This window comes from Cupressus sempervirens, chromosome 2 (assembly GCF_028749045.1).
Source record: "Cupressus sempervirens isolate cs-2001-9-10 chromosome 2, ASM2874904v1, whole genome shotgun sequence".
In the NCBI taxonomy this organism is placed as follows: domain Eukaryota; kingdom Viridiplantae; phylum Streptophyta; class Pinopsida; order Cupressales; family Cupressaceae; genus Cupressus; species Cupressus sempervirens.
This window is the reverse complement of record NC_143119.1, coordinates 471302880-471318020: the sequence shown is the minus strand read 5'-3', so window position 1 is coordinate 471318020 and position 15141 is coordinate 471302880.

The window sequence follows — 15141 nt, the reverse complement described above, 5'->3', positions numbered from 1 at the left end:
TTGTTTTTGAAATTGGATCTCCTTATATACATAATTTTTATCTTTTTCTGCTTCATTACAATTATCCATCTTAGGGTTAGGTTAGATTAATTGAATCCTCCCTTCTTCCCATTATGTTCCCTCTAGAAACTTCTCTTACCTTTTATTAAAATCTCTCCCTCTATCGGTATGTGTCCTTCCTTTATATAGGTTATTATTTTCTTTGCAATCTCTCTTCTTCTTCTTTAGATAAATTCTCTCTTTGAGATATTTAGTGTAAACTCTTCCTCTTTTTTGATAAAGTTCTCCCTCTTTGACAAAAATGCCAAATAATTATCATCTGTTCATGTAGATATTTGCAATTTAGGATTCTTTGATAAGGTTCTCCACCTGTCACCTTACTTGTGGCTGTAAATCTTCTATTTTAATTACTTCCTTACTTTAGGTAGTTCTTAAAGTAAGATCCACTACATCAAGTTGTAAAAGTATGCTATCTAATTAGTTGATATAGGATACTACTATTACTTGTTTAAGTAGCTTGAGATAGGCATATGACCCCTAGCTTACCTCTAAGATATTCATGTGCATCCTTAGATAAAGCCTTTGTGAATATATTAACTATATATTCCTTTGTATTTACATATTCCATTCTCACTTCTTTGTCCTAAACCAATTCTCTCAAATAATGATATTTGATTGCAACATACTTTGTATTTGTGTGCATCATAGGATTCTTAGATATGTTTATAGAACTTGTATTATTATAGTAGATTACCATAGGTTCAATGATTTCTTCCTTTATTCCTTTGAGTAACTATTTGATCCTTACCACAGTTGTGCAATTCATTGCAACAACCACATATTTAGCTTCAATAGTAGATTATGAAATACAATTCTCTTTCTTGCTAGTCCAGGAAACCAATCTTTTTCCTAAGAAAAATGCTTCATTACTTGTACTTTTCTTGTCATCAATGTTTCTAGCCCAATCAACATCTATATAGGCTCTCAAGTCAAACTTATCATTCTTCTTGTAGTATAGACCATAGACTTCTGTATCTTTTAAGTATCTCATAATCCTTTTAGCAAACATTAAGTGATTCTCCTTAGGATTTGTAGAAAACTTTTCAACAATCCTAATAGATAGTGCAATATCAGGTATTCTATGAACTAAATATTGCAATTTTCCAATCATGGACCTATACAATGTCTGATTAACCTTAGAAGAATCATCAGTTTTGGATAGTTTATGCCCTATCACCGTGGGAGTACTAATTGGTCTTGAATTTTCTATACCAAAAGTCTTCAAGATTTCCTTTACATACTTGGAATGAGTGATGTAAATACCATATTTTATCTGATATACTTGTAATCCAAAAAAGAACTTTATTTCTCCAAACATAGGCCTCTCAATTTTTTTCATCATTTCATTTGCAAATGTCTAACACAATGCATTTTTTCCTCCAAATATGATATCATTAAAAAATATTTCAGCTAGTAAAATTCCTTTACCTCATTCTATCTTCAAGTAAAAATTGCTATTATCAATAGTCTTCTCAAAACTAATCTTCACAAGATAATTGTGTAATATTTCGTACCATGCTCTAGGAGCTTGCTTTAAACCATATAAAGATTTATGCAATCTACACACCATTTTTTTATTGTTTGGATCAAAAAATCCTTTAGGTTATTCAATGAAAACCTCCTCTTCCATTACACCATTGATAAATTATGACTTAAACATCCATTTGATGAACTTTGAATCCTTTATAAGCATAATGAACAAGAAGAATTATTACTCCTAATCTTTCAACTGGGGAAAAAGTCTCTACATATTCAATTCCCTCTTCTTGTGCATAACCTTTGTAGAGTAACCTTTCCTTATTCCTTGTTACTTCACCATTCTCATCCAATTTTTTTCTATATACCCACTTTGTTCCAATAACGTTCTTTTCCTCTGGTCTTGGCACTAGTGTCTAGGTTTAGGTCTTCTCAATCCAATCAATTTCTTATTTCATGGCTTGAATCTAGTCTTCATTATCTAGTGCATCTTTCACTGATTAAGGTTCATGTATGCTTAACAAACACATTTCATTACGTAATCTATTCCTTATCATTGGTCCATCCTCTTTTTCTCCAATGATTTATTTAGTAGGATGATGTATTCTGATATATTTTGATAATCTTGGCTTTGTTCTTCTTTCTTCAACAATAGGTCATTCATGAAGCTTAATCTCAGGTTCACTGTGTACTTTTCTATTAGGTAACTTGGCATTCCTTTCCTATAAACTGATATCAACATCAGAATGTACCTCAATTTCTATTTGTAAGTCAGCTTTTGAATACAACTCAACATCCATTATATGTGACTCGATAGTCACTAATTCTTGTTGATTATAAACTTGGTTCTATTGGAAATATAAGATAGGCTAGGTTATTGAGAGGGGAGGGGTGAATCAGGAACCAATAATTATTTTATCTTGCTTCACCAATTAATCCTTCATATATTATTCTAATCTAATCGCATGCATAAAAGAATGAAAGAAATAAACATTCATAAAACTTTGACAAAAGATATGGCAACTTAGAAACCTTCCAAATAGAAAGTAAAACTAGGTTGGGGATGATACCCACAAGCTTTAGTAATGCACCATAAAGTTAACCTATTAAGGCTTACAATTGATCACTTCTAGTGATTTTCCCTATTAGGAGCAATAAGGATTGTGAGGTCCACTTTATTAAAGGATTTACAACATACAATGAAGTATGCACTCTGTTAGGAGTTTTAGAAAAATACTATTAAGTCTACCCAGTTAAAGGATTTAACTGATGCATTTGTTAGAATGAATCAATGACTAATCTATGATCTACAACTTTGATTTTTTGAATGAGATTCCTTGAATTGCAATGATCACTTGGCTATGATAGATAAATCTCTGCTGTCCCTTATACTACTTGTAGCCTTCTCAAATTCACACTCATACACTCCTTATTCTTCTTCACATACATACTTGGATATAATACAATAAGTTACATATATATCAACCAAAATAACTACTTACTAGAGTTGGCTACAATACCAAATTCATCATAGTTCACAAAGTCAACCCAACTACTGTAACACAAGTTCTAAAGAGAAAATCAATGAAGTTCTAATACTCAAAAAAAACTATCAACACTCAAAAAAATTTGGCACTCGCTTGAAGTTGAAGCATGGTCCATACTAATAACTTTTGAGTAGCTCAAACTCAGTCAACACTGTATGACTTAGTGAACACTGAGAAACTAGTAGCTACTAAATTACTTGGTTTATACTGCATGATTTGGTTAACACTATTGGATGAATGATAAGCTCGATAGCAACTATAAAGCTCAGTAGTAATGTAACCATTTGACTAAGTGTTGAGTCATTGATAGACAAATTAACCTTAATGTCAATAATCTCCCCCTTTGGCATTAGTGACAAAAACACTTATCAAACCAAAAAATATGACACTCAAAATTATAATTCAAATACTTTCTTTACCATTGTACTATGTCTTCAACTTAGTTTTGACTTCCTGATGTTGTGGCTCGGTAAAATACTCTATTCTTTCAATTTTTCAAAATTGCTTTAGTAAATATATTTTCTACTTATCTGTACATGTATTTGGATTTTACTATACTACTTCCCCATACATATATCTCTTCTATATACATACATCTAGAGTATAGTATTCTTCTCCCCTTTTATCAAAGACCATTTTATATAGATAATATTCTTCTCTTATATCTTCTCCCTTAAGCATATTTACTTCTCCCCCTTTTTGATATAAATGCCAAAGGTGTATCATATCTACAATTTAATACTAAAATGTGGCAAGAAATTAGAATGTACCTTCAAAATTAGTACCATAGTCTTGTCCCAATTCTCTTGCAATACCTTGCTTGCATGCAAGACTATCTATACTTCTGCTAACAGTTCCATCATGTGGTCAGCTATGGAGAAGTTTTTATCATGGATGAGAGAATTTACATGTTCAATGTGCCTTTGTAGTACATCCATGTTTGGAAGAATCATGTCCCAAATTTTTGCAAGTGTGGCCCTGATTCTAGTTTCTTCCCCCAATAATTATGCTTGTAGATTTGTTAGATATTTGATCTTTGTGAAGTGTGTAGAACTATAACTTGGATGTAGTGATAGTTGGTGTACACTTTCCTTCATATCCTTATCTATCTTGGATAATTTATCCTTGATCTCCTATGTGAAGATAGATGTGTCACTCAATTTGACAAATAAAGAAACAATATTATTTATAGATGTTTCCAGTTAAGCAAGAATGTTAGAGAGTTCTATTTGATCTATTGCAATTTTTAGTGCAACCTACTCCAACACTTTATTCTCAAATTTCCTTTCAGCTCTTTGTAGTAGTTTCCTATCCATTGAATTTTTCATTATACTTGTGGACAATTTCAACTAACTAATCTAGAATAGGTTTTTTTCTATCAACCTCAATACTCAAAACATCAACAAATATGCTCTTTATGTTCTCAAGGACTTGACTTTTCTTCTTCTTCTCTTCTTTAAGCTTGTATTGCTTAGCCCTCTTCTCCCAAGGTATCCTTTTGATCAGGAATGAGGATAGAGATATCCCAATTTGGAAAACAACATCCTCATCCAGATTAATTTCTTTCTCTTCTTATTTACCCTTAACCTTTGGAATGGTTGAAACAATTTCTTTACCCTTACTTAAAACCTTAGTGCTTGGTTGAGACTAATTCTCAACTATCATTGCACTAGCTATGGATACACTCAATATTGAAATATTTGTAGAGATATATGGAATAGCAATAACTGTAGAAACAACATTAACAACAAGAATACCTTGTTGTTTCTTGGTCATGCCTAATGTTGGAAGAACTTGTTACTCGATAGATGAAATGTTGGGCACTTCAGTCAATGTAACACTTGATAGTATAGATCCAAAGATTGGTTGTGTACTTGGTGTAGTAGTTTTGACTTCAAACAACTCAGAAAAAGCCTTCTCTAAGCCTCATTACACTAAGGCTTTTCTTGGAGAGTGAGGAAATGAAGTCATAACTAATGCTAAAATCTTCTCTATATCAGTCTCTTCAATGCTTTGTATTTCTAGAAGACTTTCCTCAGTGGCTTCTTGACCTTCCTCCTCATCATCAAGATCAACATCATCTATCTCATCATCCCTTATTGTCACTTCTTCTTCTTCTTCCTCATCTTTACCATCCTTGTCATCAATATGCACCACAAATTCACTAGGTTTGTGCAACCTATAGATGTCATTCCATGTGGTAGTAGTTGTCTTCACCATAGATTCAATGTCCTTAAGCAATATCATACATGTATTGAATTTGAGAGTGGGCTTCTTCTCATCTTGCTTCAAGGATTCCTTCACCTCCTTCTCACTAAGACTTGATATAAGATATCTCAAAGTTTGATTATAGATGTCCTTGGCAGTCTTCATTGCACTTTCCTATCTAGGTTTAACTTCCTTGAAAAGTTCATCAGAAATTTGCTGTGAAAACTCATAAGGTGAGTATTTCCACTTACCCAATTTTACTACAAGGATATTCTCAATCTTTTTTTTTTCTCTTCTTCATTCCTAGTCTCATACTTAAGAGTCTTAAAACATGTCATATTAGGTCCTTCTTCCATTTTCTTCAAATTTTCTTGAAGTGTAGGTATAGAGCTTTTAAAGATGACCTATTCGGCTTCATCTTCACCCAATTTCAGTTTCTTTTTGGGCTTTTTTTCTCTTCTTGTAAACACAATAGGGGAGGACTTATCAAGTTTGGTTGTAATGACCTTCCCCTTCTTCTTGAGGTTTTTCTTTCTTAAATTCACTTTCCTCTGCTTCATCCTCTTCATCTTCATCTTCTACATCATATCCTTTACCCTCGGTAAGCATAAGAGGAGAACTTGATGACTTGGAATTCTTGATTATTTTCTCTATCCTCTTCCTTCCTCTGCTTACTTCTTGAGGTAGCTTTATCTCAAGCTCAATTATGGCCTTAATTTCATCATATATTCCAAAATAAGTGGCTTTAGGATCCACAGGTTCATTTAGTAGAGCCTCAATGATATCCTTAGTGTCATCAATGTTAACCTCATATTCTAGAGTCTTAACCCATGCCACTCTAGGTTTGACTGCTTGAATATAAACTTTGTCATAGTCAACCATGAAACAAATATCTTTCTTATAGTATTCTATAAGCTTCTTGGGCATCCTAAATATATTTTTTATCTTTTCTTGAATGACTCAAAGTAATTATCCATGATGCTACTAAGATTCTCACACATTTTTGCTATGTATTCATTGATTTGGTATAATACTAGAACATCCTTTCTCCATAATATAGATCCTTTGGAAGGGAAAAAATTTTGAATATATAAAAATAGACATTTCAAAAGACAACCAAACTTACATAGGTTGTTCTTTGACACTTGGATGCTCTCCATGTTCTCGTTGAATTGGTTCAACAACAACTTGTCAAGGTTGAGAGCCAAGTTATTCTTCACCACCTTATATGCTAGATCAAAAGCCTCATCCAACACACTATTTAACCATCTTGAGCTATACATCTTGTGAGCATTCACATGGATCCCAAACATCAACTCCATGTCTATCACATCACTTAGATTCATGCCTCTTTCATCCCACTCAACAAGAGTTTTCTTTGTTAGTTTAGCCTGACCTAGGGTTTTAGTGGTCTTATGTCATGTCCCCTCTTAAAAAAGGGAATCCTATAGTTATAATTGAATAAAATAATAATAGTTCATTATATGATTAAAATATATTATAGATTATTCACAAAAGAAACATTATATAGGAAAATATCTATAATCCATTTATTTTACTTAATTATAAATTTATATTAATAATAATAATTATAAGCATTATTAGTAATATATATCTTATATCTAATCCCATTATTATAAATGCCTAACTGATTTCATTCCTATTCAAATATTAGTCCAATTCCAAGACATTTAAATATAAAGACACAATTAAATAGATAATAATAATTGACATCACAAATCATTTTATCAAACATAGTAAATAAAGTGATCACCAAATCAACACCATTAAACCATGCAATGAATGACAACATCACTGTTGTAGGTGAAGGATCACATCTTAACAAGTTTATGAACATGATATTTAAAGGGGTCATCACCAAATCACATAGGGGAGGAGAAATGAAGGTACGAAACACATTAAATCAAATTCCACATCGACGTTATTGGAAAGGGGCTAAGGGAAGTACAAAGAACAACATCACAGACTATCTAATTAGTGCTATCTCTTATAACAGTGTATCTAATCCATTGAAGATTCCAACCCCTTTTACCAGTCTGGACAGATGTGGACTACGACATATCAACCCCATCAAAGGAATACTAGCTCACCATTTTCAAAGATGTGGAATAAGTTGGAGAACTTATCAAGCATTATAAATAATAATGCACCACAGTCAATTGTGCTCGAGCAATATAGAATAGTGTCAAACCTGCAAGTATGTGTAGAAGTTGATATGCAGGAATAAGCTCTTTAGTAATCAATAACCACACTCTCAAATGGCTCTTTGATGGTTTCCATTGCCCAAGGATGTGGTAGCTCATCTACTGATGCTGGAGTCTCTTTGTAGTCTTTAAAGAGCATGACTCTACATATAGATGGCTGTTCAGCATTGAAGCCTCTTCGTAGTCTCAATATATTTAATTATAAGAAAGGATTAGACATCATCAAAGGATAGCAGATATTATAAGTAGCAACACATTTTATGAACAACACCAAATACCAAAAAAAGATAAGGAAGTCATGCAACAAGGTGTAGGAAATTTATAAACATTCGATCATGCCCGATACAGAAAGAAAGAAAGCTGTAAAATAAGTTAATGACCCAAAAATGGTTCATTACATCTTATCTATATTTAACATTAGAAATTTAGTGATTTTGTGTATCATCTTCTTTTTTATCAAGATAGGGTGATCTAACCACAATTGTCCATTATGAACTTGACTCAGAATAAATCTGATCCACTTGACTTGAAAGTCCCTCAACATATGTAGAATATGTGTTAAGCCCTTTATTTCTAAATGATTGTGCTTGAGTTTGAGAATTCCATCCACACATAACTCATTGAATGCTTCATTCATTTCAAGGGTTCTAAGTTCTTGAATAGAAAAATGATAGAATGAATAGATATCGTGGACAAGAAGTACCTTGGGAAGAATTTGTGATTGTGTTCCAATGGGCTCTAATGTCTCCATAATTGCTGGACTCAATTTGAATGTAGGAGCTTTGCAATCCACTCCATGAACCAACATTTTTTATCCTTTCTTAACTTTTCTACTCAAAGATGCCATTGCTCGGTAGGGTTTCAAAAATGAGAGAAATCTTCAACAACAATTTCTCAAATCATTCAAAAACTCTCAATTCTCTCTTCTCTCTATGCTCTAAAAATTTGTGGTAAAATAATGTGTTGAATTTCTTCCTTTTAATGAATTTCCTCTTTTCAATTTCCATTAATGCTTCATACAGATACTCACTCGGTGATAGGCTATCATCCACTTAGTTTGGCCTTTAATGCTCAAAAGATACCTTCAACTAGGTAAGGTCTCCTAACTCGATAGAAACTACGAACTCAAATAACTTCAAACTTGGTAACAATACCACCATTTGGTTTGACCTTGGTACTTAGTGGAGTCACCAACTCACTTTTTGCATAATGAAACAATATGTAACCTGACCATGCTTGGTAAGGTCTTGAACTTCTATTATCACTCGGTGATCCTTGTGCATCTCAAATGCTAATATGGATGTTTCTGCTTACTAGCTGGAATTGATGTTAGATGACTTCTTTTGAATCATAGTTCCAATGACCTCCATAGGGAACTGAGTTGAAATGGTTGGGCCACCATACTCACTAAATTAGGTGTCAACAATTTCATGAATTTGGTTTGCATTCTTTGGATATTTTAGTACCCATTGTTACCTCATTTGTTTTCTAATATTGTTAGCTTTGGCTTTCTTTTCATCTTCAATTTGTCCTGTGTTCATATAGTTCTTAACAAGATGTCCAAATTCTATACAAATAAAACATCTCTTTGTAATGTCTCTTTTCCTCATGTGATGTTTTGCACAATTTTCTCCAATGTTTACAAACTCACCATAGTAGTGACATCTACACCATGTGTTGTAATCCCATCTAAATATTGCGTTTAAAATTTTTTCTACAGGGTTCCACTTCTTGGTTATGCACTCTAAAGATTTGTGTCCTTATTTCTTGCAATTGTGATACTTTCTTTCAAACTTAGATTTCTCTTTGCATTCACTTTCTCTATGTCCATGCTTGTTGCAGCTATAACACTTTCCATTAAATTTTTCTTTACCATTTCTCCAACATTTGTTTGATGTATGACCTATCTTACAACAATCATTGCAAGTAGGCCTTCTATTCTTTTGAGCTCCTTGTTGAGATGATTCACCTTCTTTTGTATATCCTAATCCAGCTTTGTCTTTATGTCTATACTAATTTTTCTCATTTAATTGATTTATAATTTCTTGAGATTTCATCATTCTCTCATTGGTTTAATTTTCAATGCTGAGATCATTCTACAATTTCTAATTTCTCATTCTCTATAATTAGATTGATAAGCTCTTGATTTGTATTACTAAGTTGATCAATAAAGTTTACTTGTTGAAGGGATAGCTGTTGAATTCATTGTCCTTTTCTTCTATCACTTGTTTAGCTTTTTCCTTATGTTCTATGACTTCACACAATTTGACTGATTGGATTTCTTGTTCTCTTTTTAGCTTTTTGACTTCTTCTTGAAGATTTTAATTCTTCTCTAGTAGGTCTTTGATTGCTACATTGACTTCATCTAAGTTTCTTTTTGTACACAAGTCTTCAATTCTTTCTTTAATGTGGAGATTATGATCCATTTGTACTACAAGATCTTTACTACTTTTTAATGATTGATAGAGTCTCTCCTTTGCTTTCTTGATTTGTTCAATGGCCAATTCTAGATCCAACTTAACATTCTCAATAGCCCTATTTAGCCTATATGCCTCTATTACCTCTGATCTTATGTCAAGCTATCAAGTTGTCAAACTTTTGATGTGAGAACCAGTTGCTCTAATACCAATTGTTGGAAATATAAGGTAGGCTAGGTTACTAAGAGGAGAGGGGTGAATCAAGAACCAAGAAAAATTTATCTTACTTCACCAATTAATCCTTCATATATTATTCTAATCTAATTGCATGCATGAAAGAATGAAAGCAATAAAAAATTCATAACACTTTGACACAAGATATGGTGACCGATAAACCTTCTAAATAGAAAGTAAAACTAGGGTGGGGATGATATCCACAAGCTTTAGTACTATAGTATAAAGTTAACCTATTAAGGCTTACAATTGACTACTTCTGGTGATCTTCCATATTAAGAGCAATAAGGATTGTGAGGTCCACCTTGTTAAACCTATTAAGGCTTACAATTGACTACTTCTGGTGATCTTCCATATTAAGAGCAATAAGGATTGTGAGGTCCACCTTGTTAAAGGATTTATAAACATAAAATGTAGTATGCGCTCTATTAGGAGATTTAGCAAAAAATTGTTAAGTCTACCTGGTTAAAGGATTTTAACTAATACACTTGTTAGAATGAATCAATGGCTAATATATGATCTACAACTTTGATTTGCTGAATGAGATTCCTTGAATTGCAATGATGACTTGGCTATGATAGATAAATCTTAGCCACCCCTTATACTTCTTGTAGCCTTCTTCAATTCATACTCAGACACTCCTTATTCTTCTTCACATACATACTTCGATATGATACAATGAGTTACATATTTATCAATCCAAATAACTACTTATTAGAGTTGGCTATAATACCAAATTCATCATAATTCACAAAGTTGGCCCAACTACTGTAACACAAGATTTGAAGATAAACTCGATGAAATTTTGATACTCATAAAACACTATCAATGGTCAACAAAGTATGGAACTTGGTTGAAGTTGAAGCACAATCTATACTAGTCACTTTTGAGTAGCTTGAACTCAGTCAACATTGTGTGACTTGGTGAACACTAAGAAACTTGGTCGCTACTAAATTATTTGGTTGACATTGCATGACTTGGTCAACACTAGATTAACTTTGTTAACATTGCGAGCTTGATAAACACTTGAGAACTTGGTTAACACTATAGAGCTTGGTTAACATTGGAGTCTTCATCACATCCACTAGATAGCTTGGTAGACACTACTACACTTAGGCTATATTGTAAATTGTCTTTGATGCTCAATAGATATTGTGAAGCTTGACATGAACTACAAACTGTCTGTTTAGCTCAGTAGCAATTGAGACACTTGGTTAACAATGATAGATGAATGATAAGCTTGGTAACAACTGTAGAGCTTGGTAGAAATGTAAACATTTGACTAAGTGTTGACTCATTGATAGAAAAGTTGACCTTAATGTCAATAGGTTCACAATATCATCAAAATTAGTAGACATGCCTTCATAGTAGTACATATAGGTTTTGTAATTCTCAGGTTCCTTCTTTTGTCCATCTTCATGTATTTATGTATATTCATCAATTTTTTGATTTTCACTTTTCACAACTTTGTTAATGTTAGTATTTAAACACTTCTAAGCTTCACTTGTTGTGGAATATCGTAGGAATACACCTTCTTCACTTTGTGCATCAATTTTCCATTTTTGTTGCCCTTTAGAATGAATACTTGCTTCCAAATACTTTAAACTATTTGACATTGGGTGAGTATCCTTACCATTATTTAAAAGGTGTGAGATTTGTTCCTTTCTTGGCTTCTACTTGGTTCAAGGTATAGACAACTATACTGACAACTTCTCTCTAGTATTTCAAAGAAACATTATTCTCCATCATCAATGTTCTAGCATAATCCATCACATATCTATTTCTCCTTTTAGCTATCCCATTCTGTGGAGGGGTCCCTAGGTGCATACATTTGTCTTTTTATTCCTCTATCATTAAAATTGTTGAATTCATTTGATGTAAACTCTCCATCTCTGTTAAATCCTAGATATTTCAAGATTTTTCCTATTTCCTTTTCAAATTTTTCTAGATATCACTTAAACATTTGAAAGCATTAGATTTTTCTCTCAAAAACATCACTATCATCATTCTAGAGTAATCATCAACAAATAGAATAAAATACTATTTACCTTTGTAGCTTTGCACATCAATTAGTCCACATAGATTAGTATGAACTAATTCCAAAATTTCTTTTGAAGTACGAGTCTTACTCTTAAAACTAGTCTTTGTCATCTTGCCTAACTGACATTGTTTGCAAATCACATTATCAGGTTTCTTCAGTTTTGGAAAACCTCTGATTCTTTTCATCTTATTGATACTAAACAAGTTGTCAAAAAATCTCCTCAGAACCAATTGTAAAAAAAAAAAAACAATGGGCACGATGAGAGAGAGGGATGGAGTGGGCGAGAATTGCAATTCGAATCATGTTGTTTCGAATCTGGAGAAAGGCAGGAGACAAGAGACCACGTCTGCAGGAGGGCATGCAACAAGGCATGCAGCAAGCGCAAGGCCGGAAATAGAGGGGAAAGATGAGGATGCCTCAAAGGATGGGGACCCACAGGTTTTGATGCCCCATCCAGGTGAGAAGATTCCCCCTCCCCTCCATGTGGGCAGTGGGCCGTCTGGGACATGGGGACGCTGGTCGAATCTATTCGGGATAAAACCATCAGGTAAATTATCTTTCCCAAAAGTCATTGACAAATCTGATAAGGAGAAAGGTATTTTTGCTCTGGAAATCCCTAGGGAAATTATTGACCACAATATCCTAAGCATGGCGAACACTCTGGTAGGAAAATTTGTAGGGCCAAGACCTAATATTGATGTAGTGAGGACATTTACCAGGAGAAAATGGGACCTTAAAGGGCATGTAGATGTGACTGCTATGGCCAAAGGCTTCATGTCTTTCGAGTTTTCTTGCTCAAAAGATTTTTATCGTATACTATGTGCTGGGAACTAGTCTTTGGGCAGATCCAACCTAATATTGCAAAAATGGAAATCCAACTTGGATTTGAACAATGATTTCCAATCTCAGGTTCCAGTTTGGTTAAGATTTTCGGAACTTCCTTTGGAATATTGGCATGAGGATGTCTTTGATGGCATAGCCAAGACCTTTGGAGAGCTCCTCTCCATTGACCCTGTCACAGTAGCTAAGAAAAGATTGAACTACGCAAGAATCTGTGTAGGAGTCATCGAAAGCCAAGACATGCCTCAAGTTTTAGAACTACAATCTCGTCTGGGAAACAGATCTCAAAAGATTGACTATGAAAGTGTGCCTTTCGCTTGTTTCCATTGTAAGAAGGCTGGCCACAAGGCTGGATCATGTCCACTTTTCAAAGGGAAGAGTACGGTGGGAAAGGCTCGTCCACAAGGGGGGATAAAAGATTCTCTAGATCCCAAAAAAGAATGGAGGAAAAAAGCATCGCAAGTCAAGGCAAATGGAGAGGCAGAAGAAAAAACAAATTCTGCTCCTAATGCACCCCAAGAGGAATCAGGGCCTCCTCGGGTGACTGGAAACTTAGGAGGGGGAGAAGAGGAAGGAGTGAAAGACGATTCAACACATCTCCCCAATGCGAAGGAATCTAAGAAGAAATCTGAGGAGATAGGTGAAAAAATGACTCTTCCCCCTCTGGATTCTCAGGAGGATGACTTGAAACTATCCTTTGTCTTGAACTCCATGGAAGAACCAAAGGAGGGGGAACCCATGTCCTAGGACCCTAACCTGGTGTGTTGTCCCCCCCCTTCAATAGTAAACAAAATCATAGAGAGGCTGTCTGCTTCGATGATGGAAGATTTGGCAAGAATTGATGCTTGGCTGGACAAAGGACTAGAGGGAGAAGAGAATCCCTGGACGGAAGTCAGGAGTAGAAAGAAGAAGAATAGCAGGGACCCTTCTCCGGTATCTCCCCCTTCTACTAGAAGCATGGCCAAGGCTGATCTCGGCCACAAATCTAACCTAGTGGGAAGGAAAAACAAGAATGAAATCAGGAAAGAGGAAGCTAGAAGAAACATTAAGGATGGTACGCAACGCACCATCCAGGAAGCATGTTCAGTAGTTAAATCATGAAGATCTTATCTTGGAATATTCGTGGACTCAATGGAATCCACAAGCAAGAAGTTATTAGAAATATGATAAGGGACCAAAGGCCTGATGTGTTTCTAATCCAGGAAACTAAAATGAAGAAGGAAAGGATGGAAAATATTAAGTTCAACAATAGCATGAAGGGCATAGCCTCAAACTCTAAAGGAGCGTCTGGAGGACTGCTGTTACTTTTCAATGATAAGTTTTTCAATATAGTAGCTGAGTATGATGAAGATAACATTCTTTTCTGCAGAGTTCAACATTTGCACACCAATGATTCCTGGTATTTAGTGAATATTTATGCCCCCAATAATAAGAGAGATAGAAAAAACTTCTGGACCAAAGTTGGTAATATGGTGCAAGATTGTGACATTAAGAAAGGTATAATCATGGGAGACTTTAACACACCGCTAGAAGATATAGAGAAAAAGGGAGGTATGCCCCCGGATTGGGAAAGTAAACAGGATCTTTTTAACTTCATAAATAATTTGGCCCTTATGGATGTAGAGCTTAAGGGCGGATCCTTTACCTGGTCAAACAAGAGAAAAGGCCATGATTGCATTCAGGTTAGGCTGGATAGAGCTCTTATATCTTTGGATTGGCTTCAATCCTTCAGCTACAGACTATCTCTGCTTCCCAGAATTGGTTCAGATCACTCTTCCATTTCTCTTGTTGTTTCCTCTCTGGTACACAGGAGATACCATCCTTTCAGGTTTGAGAAAATGTGGACCTCTCACCCTGACCTCAGGGATAATATCAAGCTATGGTGGGGGATAGAGGTGGAGGGCTCAGCCATGTTCAGAGTCACCAGAAAACTTAGCAATGTGAAGAGGATGATTAAAATTTGGAACAAGTATGATTTTGGTCACATCTTCCATGAAAAGAAAGAGTTATTTGATAATCTAACTATTATCCAAGATTGCATTCAGAAGGAAGGTTACACTGAGACCAACAGGATTTCGGAGCTCAAGACCCTA